Source organism: Lactuca serriola, chromosome 8, assembly GCF_051521515.1.
Source record: "Lactuca serriola cultivar US96UC23 chromosome 8, Lser_US96UC23_V15, whole genome shotgun sequence".
Classification (NCBI taxonomy): Eukaryota; Viridiplantae; Streptophyta; class Magnoliopsida; order Asterales; family Asteraceae; genus Lactuca; species Lactuca serriola.
In genome coordinates, this window is record NC_136415.1 from 313,638,287 (window position 1) to 313,649,621 (window position 11,335).

The window sequence follows — 11,335 nt, forward strand, 5'->3', positions numbered from 1 at the left end:
TCATAGCATGTCTTTCGTTGCCATTTTCTATATCCATAGAGGTCTTGAAGGCAGATTCACCAATCAACTTTGCTTTTCTATTGCGCCAAGCCATTGCTGATTCAACAGCAATAAGCATATAGGTGAGATCTATAAGGGTCACGTCGTGGTTCATCATATAGTACTCTCTATAAGCGCCAAACCTAGGACGTGTGCACACCCCGACTTTCCTTCTTTATGTTTACTTTCCAAAAGGGCATGAGTGATCTTGAACTTTTCAAACCTTCGAACTTGTGGGTTAGGGAGAATAATTGGAGGAGGAGGAGGAAGTGAAGTATGATTTCTTGTTCGTCAATCGAATCATGGAATATCATCTTCATGTGGAATGCTTGTTCCACAGGATTTGAGAAGACCATAGTTGTCGAACTTTGACATCTACAAAACGGGAGAAAACAAATTCAAGTTAGTTGATTGATTGAGTCCTTAGTAAATCACCCAAATGAGATACTAAGGCTAGGACCCAACACAATATTCTACAACTCGGGAGAGGGATGTCGTAACCCAAATTGCAGAACATTTGAAGGTAATTGAATGACGATTCACTAATTTCCACCATCGAAAACAAAAAAGAAATTTAAGTTTTAAATCTATGAAAACTCCTAGATCCTTTGAGATTCATTGAACATTTCAATGGCATGTTCAAATCTCGATATGCCCCTCTTGTTTGTGACTGGGATGCCGAGGATCACAAAGCGGGTATGAATAACCATGCAAACTTACATGGTGCCCTCACATGTTATAGTCACCTATTCGATGTGCCGGTAATCCACACACGCTCCACCGAACTATGACAAACATTGAGTCACCCTTTGCTACCTTTGGTTAGAACCATTTAGTGTGTCGGTAAGCCACACACGCTCCACTAACGTCTTGGCAAGGGCACAAAGTGTAATTTCATGGAATTGCTTCAATTCACTTTTGCCTAAGTAACTAAGATTGGGAATTTGAAAAACATTTAGTTACTTTAGTAATTCATTATACTTATAATGGAAGGTTTCGTCCTATCCTACCCGTTCAGCTAACGACCCTCCACTAGTCAAGAGTGCGGTGGGTAAGAGCGGATACCCATTCAATCGCCATTTTATTGGCAATTTCCTTAAACACCGTTTATAGACCAGCTTCGTGAGTGAGGCCTACTAACGGTAAGACTAACTTTTACTCATACATATATATAACGTTAGACTTTTAATGTTATATATATAGTATAGGGTGTATTTTACACTTTTAAAATACTAGATGGTCAAATATCATAATTACACTTTTAATTCAATTAAATTGTTAACCTAAACTTTTATGGATTTATTAAACCTCTTTTAATTATACACCTTAATTAATTAATAAAACCATATGGGTGTGATTTGAACCTTTTCAAAACATTGTTAGGGTTTTAGAATTTAACATTCCTAATTAAACTTTTAATCAACTTTTAAATTCCAAAACTTGAGCGCAAGTTTTGAAACCTTTTTCAAAACATTAGGGTTTCAACTATTTAAATTTCAAAACAGCAAAACTTTTTGGGTTCAAATTTAAACTATAAAACTTAAAGGGGAAAATATGAAACTTTTTAAAGCACAAGGATCAAATAACAAATCATCTAAATTAACATTTAATCACATAATTATCCATATTTGATTTATTTAATGATTTCTTGCAAAACAATTTACCAATTTAATCAAAATAATTAATCGATTATCACATAAGGAAATAAATATTTTATTAATTGATAAATATCTTCAATTAGAGCAAGAATATACTTATATATATATATATATATATATATATATATATATATATATATATATATATATATATCATAAAATCGGATTTATATTGATCTAATATGATAAAGGCAAGTATCTCAAAGATAAACAGCAAGAAATCCCGAAAAAAGCTCCATCTGACGTTCGAAATCGCCGAGTACCCCCATGGACTCGCCGAGTAGGGGTCAACTCGCCGAGTCCATCATGCAGAACCACAAAAATCGAATTTTTTAAACATATAAGGCATCAATACAATAGAAACCAATCTAGTCTCTGATACCACTAATGGGTTTTGGTCATAAGAACCTCCTATGTGCTCATAGAAAAGCTAATGCTTCGATCTAGGTTTTCTATTGTACATGCAAGTTATACAAGACTATAAACCCTAATTCTAGCATACAAATAATCATATTAACATAAGAATGGGTTTAAGATAATAACTTGATTGTTATGTAGCAATAACAATCCCAAATCTCCTTGTAATGACTTTAGAAAGCTTAGAGTCACAAATGTCACTCCTCTAATGGTTCACAAACACCATAAGCAAGAGGATGAAGAGGAGAGAGGATGGAGGCTGCCCAAAATGTGTTTTGACCCTAGAAGATTGCTTGTCCACGTTTTTGGGTCATAAGGGTTTTATATATAGTGAGGCTATTAGGGTTATCTAACAAGGAAACCCTAATTTGGATGCTTAAGCCCTAAGCAACCCATGGACTCTTTTAATTAAGGCCTTCGACGATTTCTTTATGGGCTTCCTCATAGAATTCGTCCACCCCTAAATACAAGGCAATCCATGGCCCAAATTTCAATTATCTTATAATTACAATTCCAGTCCCTTAAGTTTAATTAATCTTTTTTAGTCACAAAACTAATTACCAATTAATTATTGACTAATATTAATTAAACAATACGATTTCTCCTTTAATATATTATTCTCATAATATATTAATAAATCATATTTAATCCTTTCTCTCCATAATTCATCCTATCATGTTGCTTTTGTGAAGGCAACCCAAAACGACCATGCACCATCGGGTCAAGTATATACCAAAATAGTTATGGACTTAGACACTAATCCAACAGAAACAGCCCTCCACGTCAGACAACCACCGCATAGCCCCGATCGCATCCTGTTTACCATCGAACGTCGGGGGCTTCGTATTATCGAAGTCCCGGTACTGGAAAGCCCTGCCAGCTCCTCCTTCAACCCCTGCCGCAGTTACAGCCAAAGTGGTTGCAGCGGCAACTGTCTCTGCTAGAGTTGCATATCGCTCATTAAAGTAATCAACCATCGCGGTCTTAATCGACCCAAACTTTGCTGGCAGCTGCGCTCGGAATGCAGCAGCAATCTCGTCGTGCATGATCTCCCTGATCTTGGCATCCAACTCCTCGGTCCCCATCTAAACCACGGGCTCAGGTGCTATCGGCACCTCCAATCCTCCGTCTCCCGACCCCGATCCTGATCCTGATCCTGATCCAGATCCCGAAGCAACACGTCTCGTCACCACCATACTGATATATATATATATATATATATATATATATATATATATATAGGCCATCAGACAAATAACATAATGTCGGAAGACCAAAACCCAGAAACCCTAGGGGTTGTGATTTCCTTACTACGCGTATGGGTCCTGTGCTTTCAGTAGTTCGGGCCCATTCTACCTTCCACACCTACCCATATTTGTCTCAAGTATTAGCAGAATGCCCTAACAATATCATCAACATAAACAACATGCACCCCAACCCTCAGTTCTAGAGGAATGCCAACTATCTCGCATCTAATCCCACAACTTCTCATGACTCATTTATCCATGAAACTTCCATCATCCCCTGCAGCGCTAGTGCATGCTAGCTGCACATAACGCTGGACCCAATAGACTTTCGAATATCCAATCCTTCCCGAAGGCCGAATCAACATTCTCAGACTATAAGGTCTTTATTACGCACAGCCGTGACACACACACTAAACATATACAATTATGATGTCAAGTCCACATACAAGAAACCCTAGGCTAATAGGCATCATGCAATTAGGCAAATCTTTCGTGTGATTCCTGATGATCCCTAGCCTAGCACTAGCATGCTGTTCTAACATATCAGAATATCAAATAACTACATGGTATTTTAGGGTTTACTTATAGGCTCCGGTTAATCGTACCCTCTGCATCCTCCATCCTTTATTTTGAAAACGATTTTAAAACTTATTTCCGAAAATCTCTTTGATTTGAGACTGGATTCACACGATTGTTCCTCCAATTCACTCAAACCAAGGCTCTGATACCAACTTGTAACAACCATAAATTTTACGCCAAATTTAAACTTTTTCAATCATGAATAAAAACCACATAGCATTGTTTACAAAATGTTTTCAAATCATTTCCATCAGAGCGTAGAAAAAATCATAACATAAGGATGAGGAGCGGTACGGTCACTCCTTCGCCTTTCCATGGACTTCTGAAGTACCTGAAACCATAAACTGAAAACTGAAAGCCCGAGGGTTTAGTGAGCTACCCCCAAAATACCAACACCACGCAGACAATATCATATCAGTAATAATCATTCTATTGTATCGACCTGACCGGACCGCCCTACCGGGCCTACAGTCTGTCTGAATCTATCCCGAGCCTTCGGCATGACTAGTCCGACACGTGGGCCTACAGTCTCCCCGGACCGCGCATAGGGTATGTCGACCTTCAGCACAAAGCATGACCGCGTCAACCCAACCAACAAGAAAATAACCATGTGCGCATAACTATCATATACTGGCATATACAATCATCAAGTATATCTATCTTACTGATCATCATCATAGAATTCTCCTGTAACTAGAGTACCGACCTATCAGGTCACTAACACACCAATCCCTACGGATCATAAAAGCATAACTAACTGTCTACCTCGATTCTGAACTAACAAATCATAACCACATGCATCATACTATAACAATAACAACTAAAGGGCCGACCTTAGTGTCGTAGACCTTACCGATATAGTTAGGATAACTCACCTCGTAGATGTCGACACGAAAGGTAAACTCCAAATTCTCGGATCACTTGACACAGGTTTCACCACCTATCATCATAGTACATCATACTAATAAGTCCTTAACCTTACAAGGTACTCCATAAACCACTAGTCAACCCCCGGTCGATGTCAAAGTCCTCAATCAAGCTCAGCAGTCCATGTTGACCTTAACTCGCCGAGTACCCTTGGCTACTCGCCGAGTTCCTTGAAGTACATTCCAACTCGCCGAGTCATCGGAGTGACTCGTCGAGTTCCTTTGATCCTCGATCAAACTTAAGGTCACACTTCGAGTTCCCTCCTTGCAACTCGACAGATACACACACATACATAATCTAGGGAAAACTCATCCGACTCGCCGAGCTGTTCTGCAAGTCATCGAGTCTTATGGCAATCTTCATCGGACTCGTCGATTTGTTCATCCAACTCGTCGAGTCCCCGACCATCTTCAAGTGACTCGCCGAGTCAACCTTGTCACTCGCCGAGTTCATTCAGTCAACCTGGTGAGTGGCACTGCGATCTTAGAGAAATCCATGATAAATCTCTGATAATAACCGGCCAACCCTAAGAAACTCCTGATTTCGAAGGGTGAGCTCGGCACCTCCCAACTCATAACTGCCTCAACTTTGCCCGGGTCGACCAATATCCCTTTCTGGTTAACGAGATGCCCTAGGAACTCGACCTCTCGAAACCAGAAATCACACTTGGAGAATTTAGCATAAAGCCTCTCCGATCTCAGAACTCCGAGGATCTCCCTCAAATGCTCCTCATGCTGCTCTCTAGATCTCGAATACACCAAAATGTCGTCGATGAATACAATCACTGACCGATCCAACATCGGCCTGCATACTCGCTTCATGAGATCCATGAACACTGCCGGGGCATTGGTGAGCCCGAAAGGCATCACCACAAACTTGTAATGCCCATAACGCGTCCTGAACGTTATTTTCTGGATGTCCTCATCTCGCACCCTCACCTGATGATATCCAGACCTCAAATCGATCTTGGAGAACCAAGATGCTCCCTGCAACTCATTGAACAAATCGTCGACCCTCGGCAACGGGTAACGGTTCTTGACCGTCAGCTTGTTCAACTCCCGGTAATCAATACACATCCGGTGTGAACCATCTTTCTTCTTGACAAAAAGGATAGGCGCTCCCCACGGCGAGCTACTCGGCCGAATAAATCCCTTTCACAGTAGCTCCTGAAGCTGCGAGGATAAATCTTACATCTCTGGAGGTGCAAGGCGATAAGGCACCTTGGCAATAGGAGCGGCCCCCGGAACCAAATCGATACTGAACTCAACCTGCCTCACCGGAGGCACACCCGACAACTCCTATGGAAATACATTCGGGAACTCACGCACTATCGAAACCTCCTCAACTGACCTCGGGCTCTCTGAATCAACCCGCGTATCCATCATATACGCCACAAAGCCCTTATAGCTTTGTTGTAGACACTGCCTCACCCTAGCGGCCGAACAAAATGCTGACCCAGAACGTGTACCCTCGCCGTACACCGTAAGAACTCCCCACTGGGGTCTCGTATGGTCACCAGCTGTCTCTCGCAGTGGATAACCGCATCGAATCTACTCAACCAGTCCATGCCCACAATGACACAGACATCACCCATCGCAATAGGAACCAAATCAATCGGGAACTCAACACCGAAAATCTCGAATATGCACCCACGGATCACCTCCGTGGCATATATCACTCTCTCATCAGCTATGGAAACTCTCAGAGGCCGACTCAACGCCACACAACTAATACTGATATGCTGACTAAAAGCCAAAGATACAAAAGACCGACTGGCACCCGAGTCAAATAACAACAAGGCAGGTACAAAATTCACAAGAAAAGTACCTACGCATAACATAATTTAAGCATAATATCTCAACATCAAAATAAATACATGAAAGAATACATACCAGCCACGACATCGGGCGCTGCGCGGACCTCCACTTCGGTCAACTGAAAGGCTCTCCCTCGTGCCCTCGGCGTCTCGGCCTGCACTGGCCGACTCTCGGTAGCTCTGATGGCGGTAGGGGAAGATCCCTGAGGTGCTCCCTCTCGGTTGCAGTGAAAACACACTACAAACCCCTTGGGGCAGTCCTTGGTCATATGCCCCTCCTTGCGACACTTGTAGCAAGATCCAGCTCTACAAACTCCATCATGACCCTTGTCGCACTTTCCACAAGTGCGGCCCTTCTGGCTCCCTGATTTGGGATCAGCGGGCTTGGCCCGCTTGGCTGCCGGCTGGGACTGTGCCGGTTGCCGATCCCTCCCCTGAGACTCCGCCTCCTCCCTAGCCTAAGTCTCTAGCTCAATCTCCCTCATCCGGGTATTTTCCTGAATCTCGGCAAATGTCCGGTACGAGGAGTTCGCCACGAACTCCCGAATGTCTCTCCTCAAGATACTCAAATATCGGCTCATACGTGCCTGTTCAGTGGACACGTGCTCAGGGCAGAACATCGCCCTCTCGTGGAGCATCCTGGTAATCACCGTAACAGACTCAATACCCTGTTTGAGGGTCAGAAACTCCTTTGCGAAACGCTCCCTCTCCACCCGGGGAACGTACTCATCTCGGAACATGCAGTGAACCTCTCCCAGGTCACTGCCGCAAGCTCAGCACGCATAAAGTGCGCCGTCACAAACTTCCACCAGTCATTCGCTCCCAAGCGAAGCTGGTTCAGCGCGAACCGGACTCTCAAATGCTCAGGAGATGAGCAAGTAAAGAAACACCCCTCTATGTCTGAAATCCATCCCATAGCCGCCACCGGGTCCTGGGTCCCGTCAAACTCTGGGAGTTTTGTGTTGCTGAACTCTCGGAACAGCAACGCATCACCACCCTGCGGCCTCGCGGCAGCAATAGCTGCGGTGGCTACTGCAAAAGCAGCCTCAGAAAGAGCAGAATAACGCTCGTCGAAAGTTGTCACACCCCAAAACCAAGAACGGCGGAAACGTTCTGGGGCGGAGGACGTCATGTATAATATCAACAACAACGTAAACTAGTAAACAAGCAACAACATCATCCATTGCATTAATAAAATAATTATTACACAATTGTATTCTATCAAATTTTGATATACACTAAAGCATAAATCAAAATGAAAGATAAGTCTTGAATAAGCTCCATCTTCCTTTCTCCTTGCATCGGTACCTGTCTATGATGACCTGAGGATACAAGTAATTTTGAAAGCGAGTATCAGCTATAAAGCTGGTGAGATCATAAGTATTAATGTGTCTTAATTTGAAAAAACTTATAATTTTTTTAAGACTTGACATTGCTTTGAAAGAAAGCTCGTATAAGTATGAAAATGTTTGTAGCTCAACTGTAAACGTTTGAAAATCCCTAGAAATCCCTATGATTCCTATTAGTAACAAAAGGAGTCTTCTACCAAGACTTAACTATTCTGTGTGTGTGTCTCTTGTAAGAGTATGTATTTTCCAAAGTATAACTATCATTATCCAAAAACATAGTTTGTACATTTATGTTTAAGTGAGGTTATCACTAAAAATATGTACTGGAAAAATTAACGTAGTACTAAACGTAGCTCTAAAAGGACTACTACCGTACTAACTACCTCAGGCCGGATTTTGGGCAAAGGCACTATGTGATAAATTGCGCCATACTATCGACTGTAACAACGACATACGAATGGTCGTAATAACGAAATGACGTTTGGCACCCACAGATCTGCAGATCCCACTATAGCTGGCAGTAAGGTGTAGGATGGTCAATCCAGTATAGATCTATACAAAAACTCATACTATGGATTGATTACATCGACATAAGAATGGTCGAAATCAATGTGTGACGTTTGGCACCCGCAGACCTGCAGGTCCCACTGTAGCTAGCAGCAAGGCGTAGGATAGTCAATCCATTATAGAATCTATACGCAAACTCAACGCTCCCCCTTCAAGAGACTCTGGCCGCAACTCAAGTCATGAGGTTTTAAGTCATGCTCCGATTTAAATCACAGTAACTAACGTATTCTCGTATATGTAATGTAATGTGCTGTTCTAGCTGTAATGTGTGTTCTCCCTATCTAGCAAGTATAGTAAGTGTACTGTAATGTTCAACGTGTGCTAGCTGTAATGTGTGTTCTCTCTATCTAGCAAGTATAGTAATGTAAACGTTCTAGTATATATGTATGTGTTCTCGTCCTAGTATAGTTGTACATGAAATTTACAGTAATGTTCTAGAAAGTATTGACTCATGAATGAACTGACTCATTGTATGATATCGCGTTCTAGTAATGGTTCTAGTATCTTCCTGAACTACCCATATGGTAGCTTACTAGTAATCTAAGTGATACGCATGGACGTGGATGTATACCCTTGCTACCCAAGGGCATAGGATGAACTGGAAGGACCTTTTATGACTTTATATGTACACATAATATATAACTAATATTTAAACAACCTTCGGACGAGTATCCGATATCCCACCAGACCACATCTCAAGCGCGAAAAGGAAATAGGGTGGATAGCCTTCCTAAGTCTTTTAAACATTTCTTATATAACTATGCGTATAGAGGCATGCAATTTATAATATAAAAGCATAAATAAGTTTGGTAAAAAATTTGAAACACAAATATTAGTTCAAGGAAAGATCGACTTGGTATCAATCTATAAAACAATTGAAGGCATAAGTTTGATAAAACAATATAAGTATAAGGAAACATTTGCTCGAAACACAGTTGTAAATGAGTCTGAAATATGATAAACAGAGTAAGAAGTACAGTGTAATAAGTAGTTTGAAACACAGTTGTAAATAAGTTTGAAAGGAAATGTACAAAGTAAGATGTACAGTGTAATAAGTAGTTTGAAACACAGTTGTAAATAAGTTTGAATGGAAATGTACAGAGTAAGATGTACAGTGTAATAAGTAGTTTGAAACATATAAAATGTTTATAAAAATCATTTGAAGGAAACTGTTTGGTAAAACGGCTAATGAGTAGCCAAATCTTTTGAATGTTGTATATTAATCACATGTGATTGATGTAATAAGTAATATAATCCTACATACTAATCACATGTGATTGACATAAAAAGTATCCTGATTCTACTTGTATCCCCCCATAAAACATTTAAAATAGTTTAAAACATTAGTTAAGGGGTATGAACTCACCTGCAGTATGTGACTGGAATTGAACGGGCTGTTATCGTACGGAAGGATCGGACAAGTGCTTGGTGTCAAGTGATGACTTAGACACAGACAATGATCCTAATTACATATGAAGACATATGTATATAAATAATTAGAGATTAAATCACTAATTATACAAGCATAAACGTTTAAGCGCGAGGACAACACTTTTCGTCACGTGCTAGGAGGCTAATGGGTTGCAACAAAGAAGTGCAATGCCCCTAATGGAAGTTTAAGGTCAAAAGACCATATTCATTGGAGTTTACGGCCCAGGGGAGTAAGCTCCTGGCCGTAAACTGTAAATCAAGGCATGGAATGGTACTTTGAATTACTAGAACTCTAGAGGGGAATTGTTTCAAGGCTATACAAGTGTTTGGGCACCACATTGACTCCTTTGGGGAGTTTACGGCCCAAAGACCCTTTTCCCTTGGAGTTTACGACCGTAAACTCCCTTGGGAGGGTTCTTATTGTCCTTTCAAGTCTCTAACATTTCTAGGAACAAGCCTAGGCTTCAATACTTGGATTAAGGGTAGTTTATGGCATTAAATGGAACCATTTGATGGAGTTTACGGCCATAGAACTCTTTGGGCCGTAAACTCCCTCAGACATGAGGTTCTAATAATTTTAACTAGTCCAACACTCATCAAGGTACTTGCCCTAAAAGTCTCTTGGCCTAAGGAAGTGTCTAGGGTGTCCTTTGACCCCTTTAAAGGAGTTTACGGCCCAAGAAATACTCTTGGCCGTAAACTCTTCAACACTTATGCTTTTCATGTGTTTTCTAGGTCCTAAACAGATTAAGGTACTTTCCAAAAATGAAGACTAAGCCCTAGGAAGAGTTTGAAGGGGTTTTGACCCTAATTCTTGGAGTTTACGGCCTAAGGAGCATCTTGGCCGTAAACTCCCTTCCAAAGTTGGGTTCTAAATGTTTTGTTGGTCTAAAACACTTGTTTAAGGCTTCTAGGTTCTTGTTCTAAGGCTAAAGGAACACTAGGCACTCATTTGTGCCCTTTACTTGGAGTTTACGGCCCAAGATAGGTTCCTTGGCCGTTAACTCCTCAAACTACATGGTTTTGATTTGTTTCAAGCTTCTAATGTTCATACATAAGGTCTTTAGTTGGATGCCTAACACGGAAATGGGACTAGGTGGCCTTTAGGCTTTGATTTGGAGTTTACTCCCCAAGAACGTTCTTGGGCGGTAGACTCCCGGATCTTGTGTTTTGGACACGTAAACAATGTTATAAAGCATATAACAAGTATTAAAACACATTTAGGGAAGTAGACTCACAATCTGGGATGAAAACCCGAAGATCCGTGAGAGAGTATTTGACTTTTCTCTAATTGGAAATCAAATA